We start from the raw sequence: 11,229 nt of genomic DNA on the forward strand, positions 1-11,229 counted from the left end.
TGAGGCCCAGAGAGAGAAACTTTTATCCAAACTGCAGTCATTGTCTTTTAATCCTTCCTCACAGGTGAAAAACCTGGGCGTGATCTTTGACTCTGAGCTGACTTTTATTCCACACATTAAGAATATCACAAAGATAGGTTTTTACCATCTAAAGAACATAGCCAGAGTCCGCCCCATTCTCTCTCGGGCCAACACGGAGACGCTAATGCATGCTTTTATCACCAGTCGTATCGACTACTGTAATGCCCTGCTTTCTGGTCTTCCCAAAAAGAGTATCTCAGGTTTGCAACTTTTGCAAAACTCAGCAGCTCGTGTCCTGACGAAGACCAGGAGGCGGGACCACATTTCACCGGTTTTAGAATCGCTGCATTGGCTCCCCGTGTGTTTCAGGATCGATTTTAAAGTTCTTTTAATGGTTTTTAAATGTCTTAATGGTCTTGGTCCTTCTTATCTCTCAGAACTGCTTTTACCTTATGAACCTTCACGGCCCCTTCGCTCCTCTGGCAGAGGTCTCCTTGTTATTCCTAAAGTCAACAAAAAGACTTATGGCGAGGCGTCTTTCCAGTATTACGGCCCTCGCCTCTGGAATGACCTGCCGGAGGAGCTCAGGGCTGCAGAGAACGTTCATGTTTTTAAGAGCAGGCTCAAGACCCACCTTTTTAGCTTAGCTTTTAGCTGATTTCTACTTACTTATTTTTTCAGTTATTTTTATTATTATTTATGTTTATAATTATCTTATTATACTAGTTTTTAGTTAGTTTTATATATATGTTTATTTTATTTATTATTATTATTATTTTTATTTATTTTATGTATATATTTGTATATTGCATTTTTGCATTTTTAGAATTTCCAGTGTTTCCTCTGAGGGAGCCCTCTGCCCCGGGAGCGGTGGTCGGCTGTGGCTGTGTGGGCACTGTCCTCTGGGTGCCCGGATGGAGGTGTGGTGCTTCTGCTGCACCTCCGCTGGGTGTACGGTGGTGGTGCCCTGTGGCTGATGTACCGCTCCTGGTGCAGACGGCTCCTCTGATGGCATTTCCTTACCTGGTTCATCTGTACCCAGCCTCAGCACTACGTCCATTATTTCATCGTGTATGGGTGTGTGTGTGGCTGCGTGTGTGCGTGTGGCTGTGTGTGTGTGTGTGCCTGCGTGTGTGTATGTGGCTATGGGGAGGGGGGTGGGGTGAGCAGTGTTGTTGTCTGTTTGGAAGAGTGGGTGGTTGGGTGGGCGGGAACTGCTTTTAATCTGTAAAGCACTTTGTGTTACAACTCTGCATGAAAAGCGCTTTATAAATAAAGTTTTGATTGATTGATTGATTGACTCCGCCCCCTCCTTACTGACGTCACAGCCTTGTTGGGACATGGTGGCCATTCACCAACCATCCACTACTCCATCCATCTGATCATCCAGAGTTACACGGCCTCATCAGTGAACAAGACTGTTTGAAAATGAGTCTTCATGTATTTTTGAGCCACTGCAGCCGTTTCTGTTCATCACACAACTGAAGCCTCTGGAAGGTCCTACACCTTGATGTTTGGGAGACTCTAGAGGCACCAGCAGATTCAAATACCTGTTTGCTGTTTTGTAGCAGCTGTTCTCTTAATCTGATGTATTTGTCTGGCTGAAACCGTCATCATTGTGCCTTTATCTGCACAAACCCGTGTGTGTCTGAATCATCCACAAATCTCAGTATCATCAGTATGATGATTACGCTTCATCTTTGATGAAATATTAAAGGTTTTCATACCTAGACCAAGCCATTCAACTATTTCACGCTTTTCATCAGCAGAGAGACCCCTTTTCTTTCCCTTATTGCTTGAAAATGATGATCTGCTTAAAAATGTGGAACGCCCTTTTTCAATTGTTTTTCCCTTAACTGGGCTTAACCTGAAAACAAATCATCCCAGGTCTCTGAGATTAATGTCAGTGATTCAAAGAGCCCTGAGACACCAAACCATCCATGAGTTTCATTGAAAAACTTATTTTTTTTACCTTTTTGACACTGAAATACAATTTGCATAATAATTTGGAACGGGGTGTAAAACAGCTCTGCTTGTGTAGTGGATTGGTTTGTACAGTACATCTCTGACATGTTATAGGTCTCCTGCTGGGCCCAGTCAGGACTAAACACAGTGAGAACCCCAGGGAGTGGTCTCCTGCTGCTCAAATAAACCCGCCCTGCCTTATGCCGAAGCATCTTCTCTGCCTGCAACATTATGTACTATGTGTTCCAGAGCTTTGGGGCAGAGTAGCTGAATGCTCTGGCATCCATAGTGACCATTGGTACTGTGGGGATGGAGAGGAGCCCGGCAGAGGATGAGCCCCTCAGTGTGCACTAAGGCATTGCATTTGTCACATGTATGGTCACAACAATGACATACAAGGAACCGATTCCATGTGTTGATTGGCCAGTGAGAGTCTTATCTTGCCAGATGTAGTACAGTAGCCAGAATGTATCTCTTTCCATGGGATAGTGGCTTTGTGCTAGAGGACCTCTGAGGTTCTTCTGACTTGTTCCTCCTCTGGTGACTGGATAACCTTGGCTCTTCAACAGAGCCAAGGTTATCCAGTTGAGGGTGTGGGGAGTGTAGGACAATCTGATGTTGTTTCTGAATGTTGAATGCATGTGATTCAAGTCCTATCTCAAGGACAGGATATACTTTGTCAAAATTGGCAACTGTGTCTCAGACAAAATTGCCATGGCCTGTGGAGTCCCCCAGGGGTCAATCTTGGGACCCCTCTTATTCAACTTGTACATGCTTCCATTGGGTCAGCTAATAAACAGCAACAATGTGTCATACCACAACTATGCAGATGACACTCAGATCTATGTGTCACTGACGGCTGGTGAACATGGGCCTGTAGATACACTCTGTCACTGCATCCAACAGATCAGTTTGTGGATGCAAAACAACTTTCTCCAACTAAACTCAGACAAAACTGAGATCATTGTTTCTGAACCACAGACACAAAGAGAAAGTGTTATCAGTCACTTGTACATCCAGAGCGCTGCTGCTCGAGTCCTGACAAGAACCAGAAAATACAACCATATTAATTCAGTGCTCTGGTCTCTGCACTGGCTTCCTGTCTCTCAGAGAATAGAATTTGAAACAGCTCAGTTTCATGCGGCTAAAATCTGGAACAGTCTTCATGAGGATGTGAGACAGGCCTCAACTTTGACAATGTTCAAATCCAGGCTGAAAACACTTATTTTTACCCATGCATATGACAACTGTATTTTATCTGCACCCTTGCCTTTTACTGTAATTGATTAACTCTTATGTTGATGTTTTATTGATTTTATCTGTTTTCTTATCCATATCTGACCAATCACTGCAATCACAAAGGATAGCATCTTTCTCGCTTTGAGGGATAACTGCAATGTTGCATGATTTGTCTGGGCCATCACCTAGATTCAAAATATGCAGAACTTCCCTTGAAGTGAATCTTAAGGAAAGAAAAAAGAAAAAAGATAGGAAAAAGAATTTTGTATATAGAAGTATGTGTGTACATGTTATCCCATCGGTCACTTTAACATATTTAACCAAACCAATTTGACTAATTGCAAATGCATATATTATTACTAGACACCATAAAGATAATGTGTACAAAAAATCTTTGTCCTATGTTATTTTTAACATACTTTTCTAACCTTTTGCAGAAAGCTTTGCAGCAGCCATCTTCCTCTCAAGGTGCGACCAGGAAGTAAACACCTCTGGTCATGTGACAATTTTCTCTAAAAATGTGACACTGCACATATCTCATCCAAAGAGTGTATTATTTCAATATTTAATGAAAATTTGTTGACAAATCATTCAGAAACATTTTTAAAGCCTAATATATAAGATTTTTTGATGGGTTGAAATGGGTTAAAGGCAACTTTTTGGTTGATATCAGTGGCGGCTGGTGATGTGAAAACCAGGGGGGGCTGTTGCCCCGACCTACCTTCAATTACATTTTAGAAGATACTTATAAACATTGTTTTTAACTTAAAAAAGAAAGTTATCTTTGGGGCATTTAATATTATTATTTTATGTAGAATATATTCAAAACTTATTGTTTAGTTTTATTCAACTAAAAAATAAATCCTTTCTGACTAAAGCGTAACGATAATCACTATACATATTTGTATTGTGCACCACTGATATGTGTTTTGTACCAACAGAACCAGAACAAAGGCAGGAGGTGTTTCCTCTTTGATTTCATGTACAGTTTTAGTCCCAGACCTGCTGTGGTTTCATTATGAGCGTCAGAGCCACAGGTTTAAACCCGTATAAACAACAAATGATCCGCTGAGAAATAATGTGCAGCTCACGTTTAGACGAGAGTCCTCCTCCTCTGTAGCACCTGGAGCTCCACCTCTGTTTCCCTCAGTGAATGAATGATGTTCCCCTCTCCTGTCGTAGCTCCTCCTCATGGTCCTGAATCTTCTCTCCATCAAATGTCCACGTCCTGGGACAGAACTGTCTGTCCAAGTCAGCGAGGGTTTTCCCAAAGTGTGAAATAAACAAGCAGCAGCTAAAGCAGACGAGCTAGTTAGCATCGTCATGCTACTTCCAGGAAAGTCCGTTTAGACGTGACTTCTGACGGAAGAAAGTTGTCCCAAGTCCATTAGTTTGACTAAATCCTTTCACCTCCTCTCAGGAAACAACACAAAGCTTCTCCGTCTCTCAAATGAGAAGTTTTTCCTCCGATCGTCCGTGAGCTCAGAGCTGCTCCAACAACGAGCTCCTCGTGTTTGTTTACAGTAGACGCTTCCTCATCTTTCACCTGTTAAATCTCCGATGGGCGCTTGGCCTCAGCGCCCATCGGAGATTTATTATTGCGCGTCTCTGATTGGTTGAATTAATGATATTTGGTGACGTTTTTATACCATAGTAGAGCGCCATTGGTTAGATGCTTGGGGCGCTGTTCCTCACCGCCCCAAGCACAAAACTACACATTTATGAGACTGTGTTACAGCGGTTACAGCACAAGATGAACCAGGCAGACAAAATGACACCTCCTTCACCTCCACTCCCCCTCCCTCCACTCTATAAAAGACCTGTATATAAGAAAGTTAGGATTTTGCTAAGCTTAAAACTTTTTCTTTTATTTGCATAATTGATAGGAGGGGCGGCGCCCCACCGCCCATAATGGACCAGCCGCCACTGGTTGATATGAGTGCGTATTTGACCTTATAGTGACCCATTGGCTGTATAAGTGATCAGCGTTTTGTTACCATCACTGCTCCTGGGCCAATTGTGTTTTGGGTTTCTGGTAGATTTTCTGGATGGAATGTAGGACTTTTAACCACGGAGATGGCCTCGTTCTAGAATTTGATGATGGGAGAGAAATGATTGGATTTACAAACTTAACGACGAAGTTTGACCGAAACGTTGCTGAGATAAATGTCTTACAGAGTGAGACTGTGTGCGGGAATGTTGCCCAGTCTTCTATGCACCTGTCTTCTCCCGGGTGTGCAGAGTCTTCCATAGCGTGCTGGATTACAAACCTGAAAGTCCTTCTTATCTGCTGACACACATCACGCAAATGTTTCTGAATATCATCACCACTTCTTTTTTTATGAGAAAATAATTGGACCTTAGTTCATAAGTGGCGACAGAGTATGCACATTGTGATAGTTTGTGTTTCATGTGGATTATCCCAGAGATATCAGCCAAAAGCCCAGACCAAATCATTTGCATTTACCATTGTGACCATGATGGCATTCATACCTCACTGCCTCAGTTTGAAACTGTGGGCTCTTCAGAATGTTGTGATGTCATGTGAATGCAACCTATTGATCCTGGAGCGAGTGATAGATCTGTCTATCGTAGAATAACAGACGTTATTGATGTGTACAGTATTTATAGCATCCAAAATGATTGTCTATAGTTTTCAAATGGTGGGGAGGAAATGCGAGCACATTTGTGGGGAACAAAGTTCAAAGTTCAAAAATCACAAACTCTTCAGGATTGATTGGAGTGAACCCATGAACTGAGAAGAAAAGGAGAGGATCCGAGGCACTCCGTTTAAAATAAAAGTCCTTTGTTTGACGGGTCTTGCTTGTACGTTTCGGTCACAGTTGCATTTTCACTTTAATGCCCTGAAGAAGGTTCCTACCACAGTATTAGAGGCAATATTTGTTATTTGCAATATTTTAAAACGTCTTTGTTAGTTCACATCAGTGAAACAGCACACGCTTCCCCTGTGCACGCACGATCAAAATCTAAACACGATCTGCCTGACTGTGACCTTATCCTCAGCTTCAGCCTGAGCTATAGCATCATCTTTTCTCTCTTATTCAAGACAGAATAATAAAGGGATCCATGACATCTCCAAAAGCAGACCTCTTTCCAGAAACAGTCGACACAAGTGCTTTAATATATTGTTAATAAAGGTTCAGGCGATACAGTAGATTCACTTAAAAGAAAAAAGCTGCATAGTTTTGTACATTGTGCTGCTAAAAATTCATTTCCACAGGGTCGGTGTTGAGTGTTCAGCCAATGGGAGACTTCACCCTCATTGCCCACTGAAGTTATCGAGCCTGGTCGGCTGTGACAGGAAGGGCACGCAACAAAAAAATCAAATCGAACAAAAAGCCTTTCCCGCCACTGCCATGTTAGCACTGGTATTCTAATGCCCACCAAGGCTAGTCGCTTTCCTGCCTCTGTGTCCAAGGATCAACGATAATACACAGAAATGAAACCCATACAAGCAGGAAAACTGCAACGAACAAACAATTGTTCAAAAATCTGTCTATATCTGTGTTATTGCTGTCAATCCACTAATTGCATGGCCAGCAGACTCACCGGACATGTCACCCATTGAGCATGTTTTGGGATGCTATGGATCCACATATGTGACATATAGAGACGGCATGTTTGGAATCGTCCATATATGGTCATGTTCGAAGCAGCCAGAAACAAACAAAGACTTGAACAAAACTGATCTTTCTCTCATTCCTCCACCATTACTTTAACAAATGCTGAATTATGAATATATTTTTCTATTGAACGAGGAGACGGAGACAGAGGAGCGAAGTGGCTCAACAGCCTATAAATAGTAAAAAAAAAATGGCCAATGCTAATCAGGAAGCTACATTAGCTTAATGCTACGTAAGCTAACAAATACCATTTTTCACTTCTACTGAACAATTTGCTGTGAAAAAAAAAACATAAGGACCAGATTTTGGCTTGACTTTATTAGTGTGTAATAGATGTGGTAATAGTCAGCCAGAAAACGGCTAAAAAGAGGGATAAACTGTGGTTTCCTTCCCCCTCTGCCACGCCCCCTTGTATGACGTTGAGTACTTTGCACAGCCATTGAATAGGAGTGGACCAACATTCACAGGCCACAATCAACTGTAGAGGCCACACCTTGTCCTTTTATTGTAGACAACCTAGTTTAGACACATTTGTGAACAATATTTGAGGGAAATAGTCTGTTGTGTTTATCGAAAAAGTCTTTGAGTTCAGCGTATGAAACATTTGGAGCAAAAACAAAAGTGTTTATATAGTTTATATTTTTTGTTCTGTGCGAGTGCAATGTTGACAATATTTTAAATAGTTCAGTTAACAATGTTTTGTTGAAACGTCTGTCCTGAAAATGTAAGTCAAATTATAATTGTTTTTAATGCCATTTTAATGAGCTAATATAGATTGTTTTAAAGCCGAAAAGGAAACAAATGTATGAATTCATTACTGCAAACATTTGTATATATTTTGTGAAACCAAGGAATGAAGGAAGATTTAAACTTTTAAAGCCTATACCTGTTTTATTGTAGTTGTAGTAGGGGAATTACTAGATAATTGTAGTAAAAAAAAAATGCATCTAATTACAAAGCATTCATTTCATTTTCCTGAAGTTGCGTTTTGTTTTCTAGCACTCCTGTGACCCTGAAATGTGACCCTGCACAAACACACTTATAAAGTCATCCCTGTTAACACATTGAGTGCCAAAAAAAAAAAAAAAAAACGAAAGTAGACACTCTAATACACTATATTTGTGATTTTGGTAGCTCTGTGATGAATAGAAGTGAAATAAATGACGATCAAAAACTTGTGAAAAGTCACGATCTGGACATTATATATTATATTATCATTATTATTATATATATATATATATTATAGCGTTTCTTTTCTTTTTTTAGTCTGAGAGTGGTGGTGGTGGTGTTGCATAGCGAACAGCTGTAAACCCGACATGGAAAATCAAAACAGTTGAGATTTTAACATTTCTCTGAGATTTTATATGGTTAAAATCGGTTCAAGGACGGCTGAGAAACATCCTGTTAAAGTCTTCAATCCAGAGCCAGGCTCTTTAAATGCTCACATGATCATTAGCGAAAGCGATCGATGACACGCGGTGTTTCAAAACGTGTCAACAATGTTGTTGTTGAAACAGAGATATTTAGGCATTTGCCTCTTCCATAACGTTAGTGCCTGTAGAGAGAGGAGTTCATCAGAAAGGAGAGTGTTTCATAATCGTGTTGGGTAACGTTACTTTTAAAAGTAACTCGTTAGTTTGCTCATTACTCCTACTTTATTATGAAGGTATCGCGTTAGAGACTCATGAGTTACCCATAATAAACATCTCTATATAACCTTCATTTATCAATCATTGTTTTCTGATGAGGAATGTTCCATTTCAGAGAGTCGCCAAAGAAGCAGCTCACATAGACAGAACCAGTACTTAAATCAGCACAATACAGTCACTTCTGAGCTTTATTTTATATGTGACTAAAGGCAGCTAAAGGCAACAATAATGAGCTTATAAAAGCTTAGCTTCGTTCGTGAACAATTTGACTCTGTTGGAAACTGCGCCCGTTTTTCAAAAAGACCGTCTATAAAGGAGCGCTTATGCTTTACAAAGTGCACTGAATTGGTCATAATTAACACACAACAGACTCACTCTGCTGGCTTTAGATTGGACTGCTTTCCTCAAACACAACTGGCTGCCAGTTTGTTGTTTACATTGAGGGGCCGATGTTGCCAATAGCTACGTGTTGTTTTGCTAGCATCATGGTGGTTTTCCTCTTTAGCTTCACCTCCAGCGCTGCCTTTTCTCCAGCAAGTTCAAAATAATGTAAGTACATCCACAATGAGAACACGCTCGTTGAAAACTCTGCTTTGCTGTGTTGATAAAGTGTTGGAGGACACAGTGTGCGAGCGCGAGCAGCTCTGCAGATGATCGACTGTCACGGTCACATCTGCCCATGGGAAATAAAAGGTAACGTGGTGGATCGAAAAATAAACGGCATTCCGTTACTAAATTGTCGGTAGTTAACGCGTTTCTCTTCTCTCTCTGTGTATCATGTTACACCCAACACTGCTCATAAAAGACGCGTTATCTGTGATTTTGATCAAAACTAGCCTCTGTTTAGCTTAGATTTCTCAGGAACCGAGGCACGTAGAATTAAACTGTTTTCCCCTACGGAGAGCTTAGAGTCTCACCTTTCAAATGAGCCATAGCACGTGTCCATAGCATGGTCTGGATTGTTGGCGCTCTACAGCTAAATCCCCCAAACAGCGTGGCACTCAATGTGTTAAGAATGGGATGTTAAGAGACCACAACTGACATTTTAATTTACTTGCTCCCACTTTCATAGTTTGCAAGCAAAATAAATCAGGTATAGAGCCCTTACATTTAAATTAAATTGTTTAATCAAAAAATGGACACAATGGGCATGACATTTAAGACCTTCATTTTGGCACAATGAATTATGCTTAGAAAGCGCTAAGAATAATAACTGTGACTTCAAAACCATGACAATCGCAGCTGAATTAGCATCTGTACGAACACCAGTATTCATCGTAGTGAAGCTTAAGCCGGAGAGAGTTGAAGAGACGTTGCGGAGACTGCCGTGACTGGCACACATTGCGGCCTGGCGACGAGTTGGACACTCGAGTTGCTGCTGATCTTTGAGACATCCGCTGGCAATAAGGCGAGTCTCCAGGTAGTCTCAGTGAAAACCAACAGGTTCGATTTCAGCGGAGTCTCCGATGTCTCTGAGAGGTCTGTGCGGTCTCAAGCAATTGTGTTGCAAACACTATTTGTTGTCCTCAACCTGTGAGACTGTGACGTCCCTGCAATGTCTCTGAGACCTGTCAGACCTCTCGGAGACCACACTGAGACTTTGTTTTCATTTAGACTACCAGGAGACGTGCCTTATCTCCAGGGGACGTTTCCGAGACATCTCTGTGACCAGTGGCAACTCGAGTCTCCAACTATCTCTAACTGGTCTCCAGGCCGGTGAGATAGGTTCTTAAAGAGGGGGTATTATGCGTTTTTCAATTACATAGCACCAGTCTATAGCACATTACAATGATGACGAAACCTTCTGTTGGTCTGTAAATGCAGTAAATTAGAATAACTGCCTTGTATAAAATTGCTCTCTCAAAATGGCTGTAGTGAATGTCTTGAAATAGGCCTCTGTCTCTTTAAGAACCTCTGACCCTTTCCGACAAGCCCCTTCCACACACTGTCTGTGGCATCAGTGGGGAGGGGGTTCTGCTGAGGAGCAGTGGTTGGTTACTGGGCTGGTGACGAAAGCTCGGAGGCGTCTCCAGGAGGTGGGGGCGTTCCTAGGAGGACTCAGGCAAACCTGTCCCTAAAATGGCTGCCATCAGAGTTTTTATAGATTACTCAAAAATACGTGAATGTGCCAAGGCAACACTTCAGGCATGTTTTTAATGAGGGAATGACATAATGACATGATGTAAAGCTTGAAAAAGTCAATTTTGCATAATACCACCCCTTTAAATCGTCGACTGGACTGAGTTTGGTTGAGAAGCTTCTGTTCACAGAAGCGTCTTCTTCGCTCCTGTGGTCAGAATCCAGTCCGGGTCCAGTGTCACATTCAGTGAAACATCCTCAACTCAACCAAGCCCAGTCCAGTCGACGATTTAAGCTTCACTACGATTCCTTCTCGTGAGTGAGTGGCATTGACAGGACATCTGCACAGCACCACCTACTGGAGTTGCCTGGCCTGCCAGACACTCCTCCTTTCTGTTCAAAAGAAGAAGCATCTGGACAGCTCCTCGCAGCCTATCATTTCACTATTTTACCCACATTGGCCCAATCATGCACCGAGAGGCGGGACTTCATTCCCCCAGGTGGCGGAAGCCCTCACCACACTCTTCCAAAACAATAGAGATGGCGTGCGCGGCGAGTGATACGATGTTTTCCAATGTACTTTGGAGACTTTACACACATGAAAAAGTGTTACATTTCTCTTTCAAACGTGG

Source organism: Gobius niger (assembly GCF_951799975.1).
Source record: "Gobius niger genome assembly, chromosome: 7".
Classification (NCBI taxonomy): domain Eukaryota; kingdom Metazoa; phylum Chordata; class Actinopteri; order Gobiiformes; family Gobiidae; genus Gobius; species Gobius niger.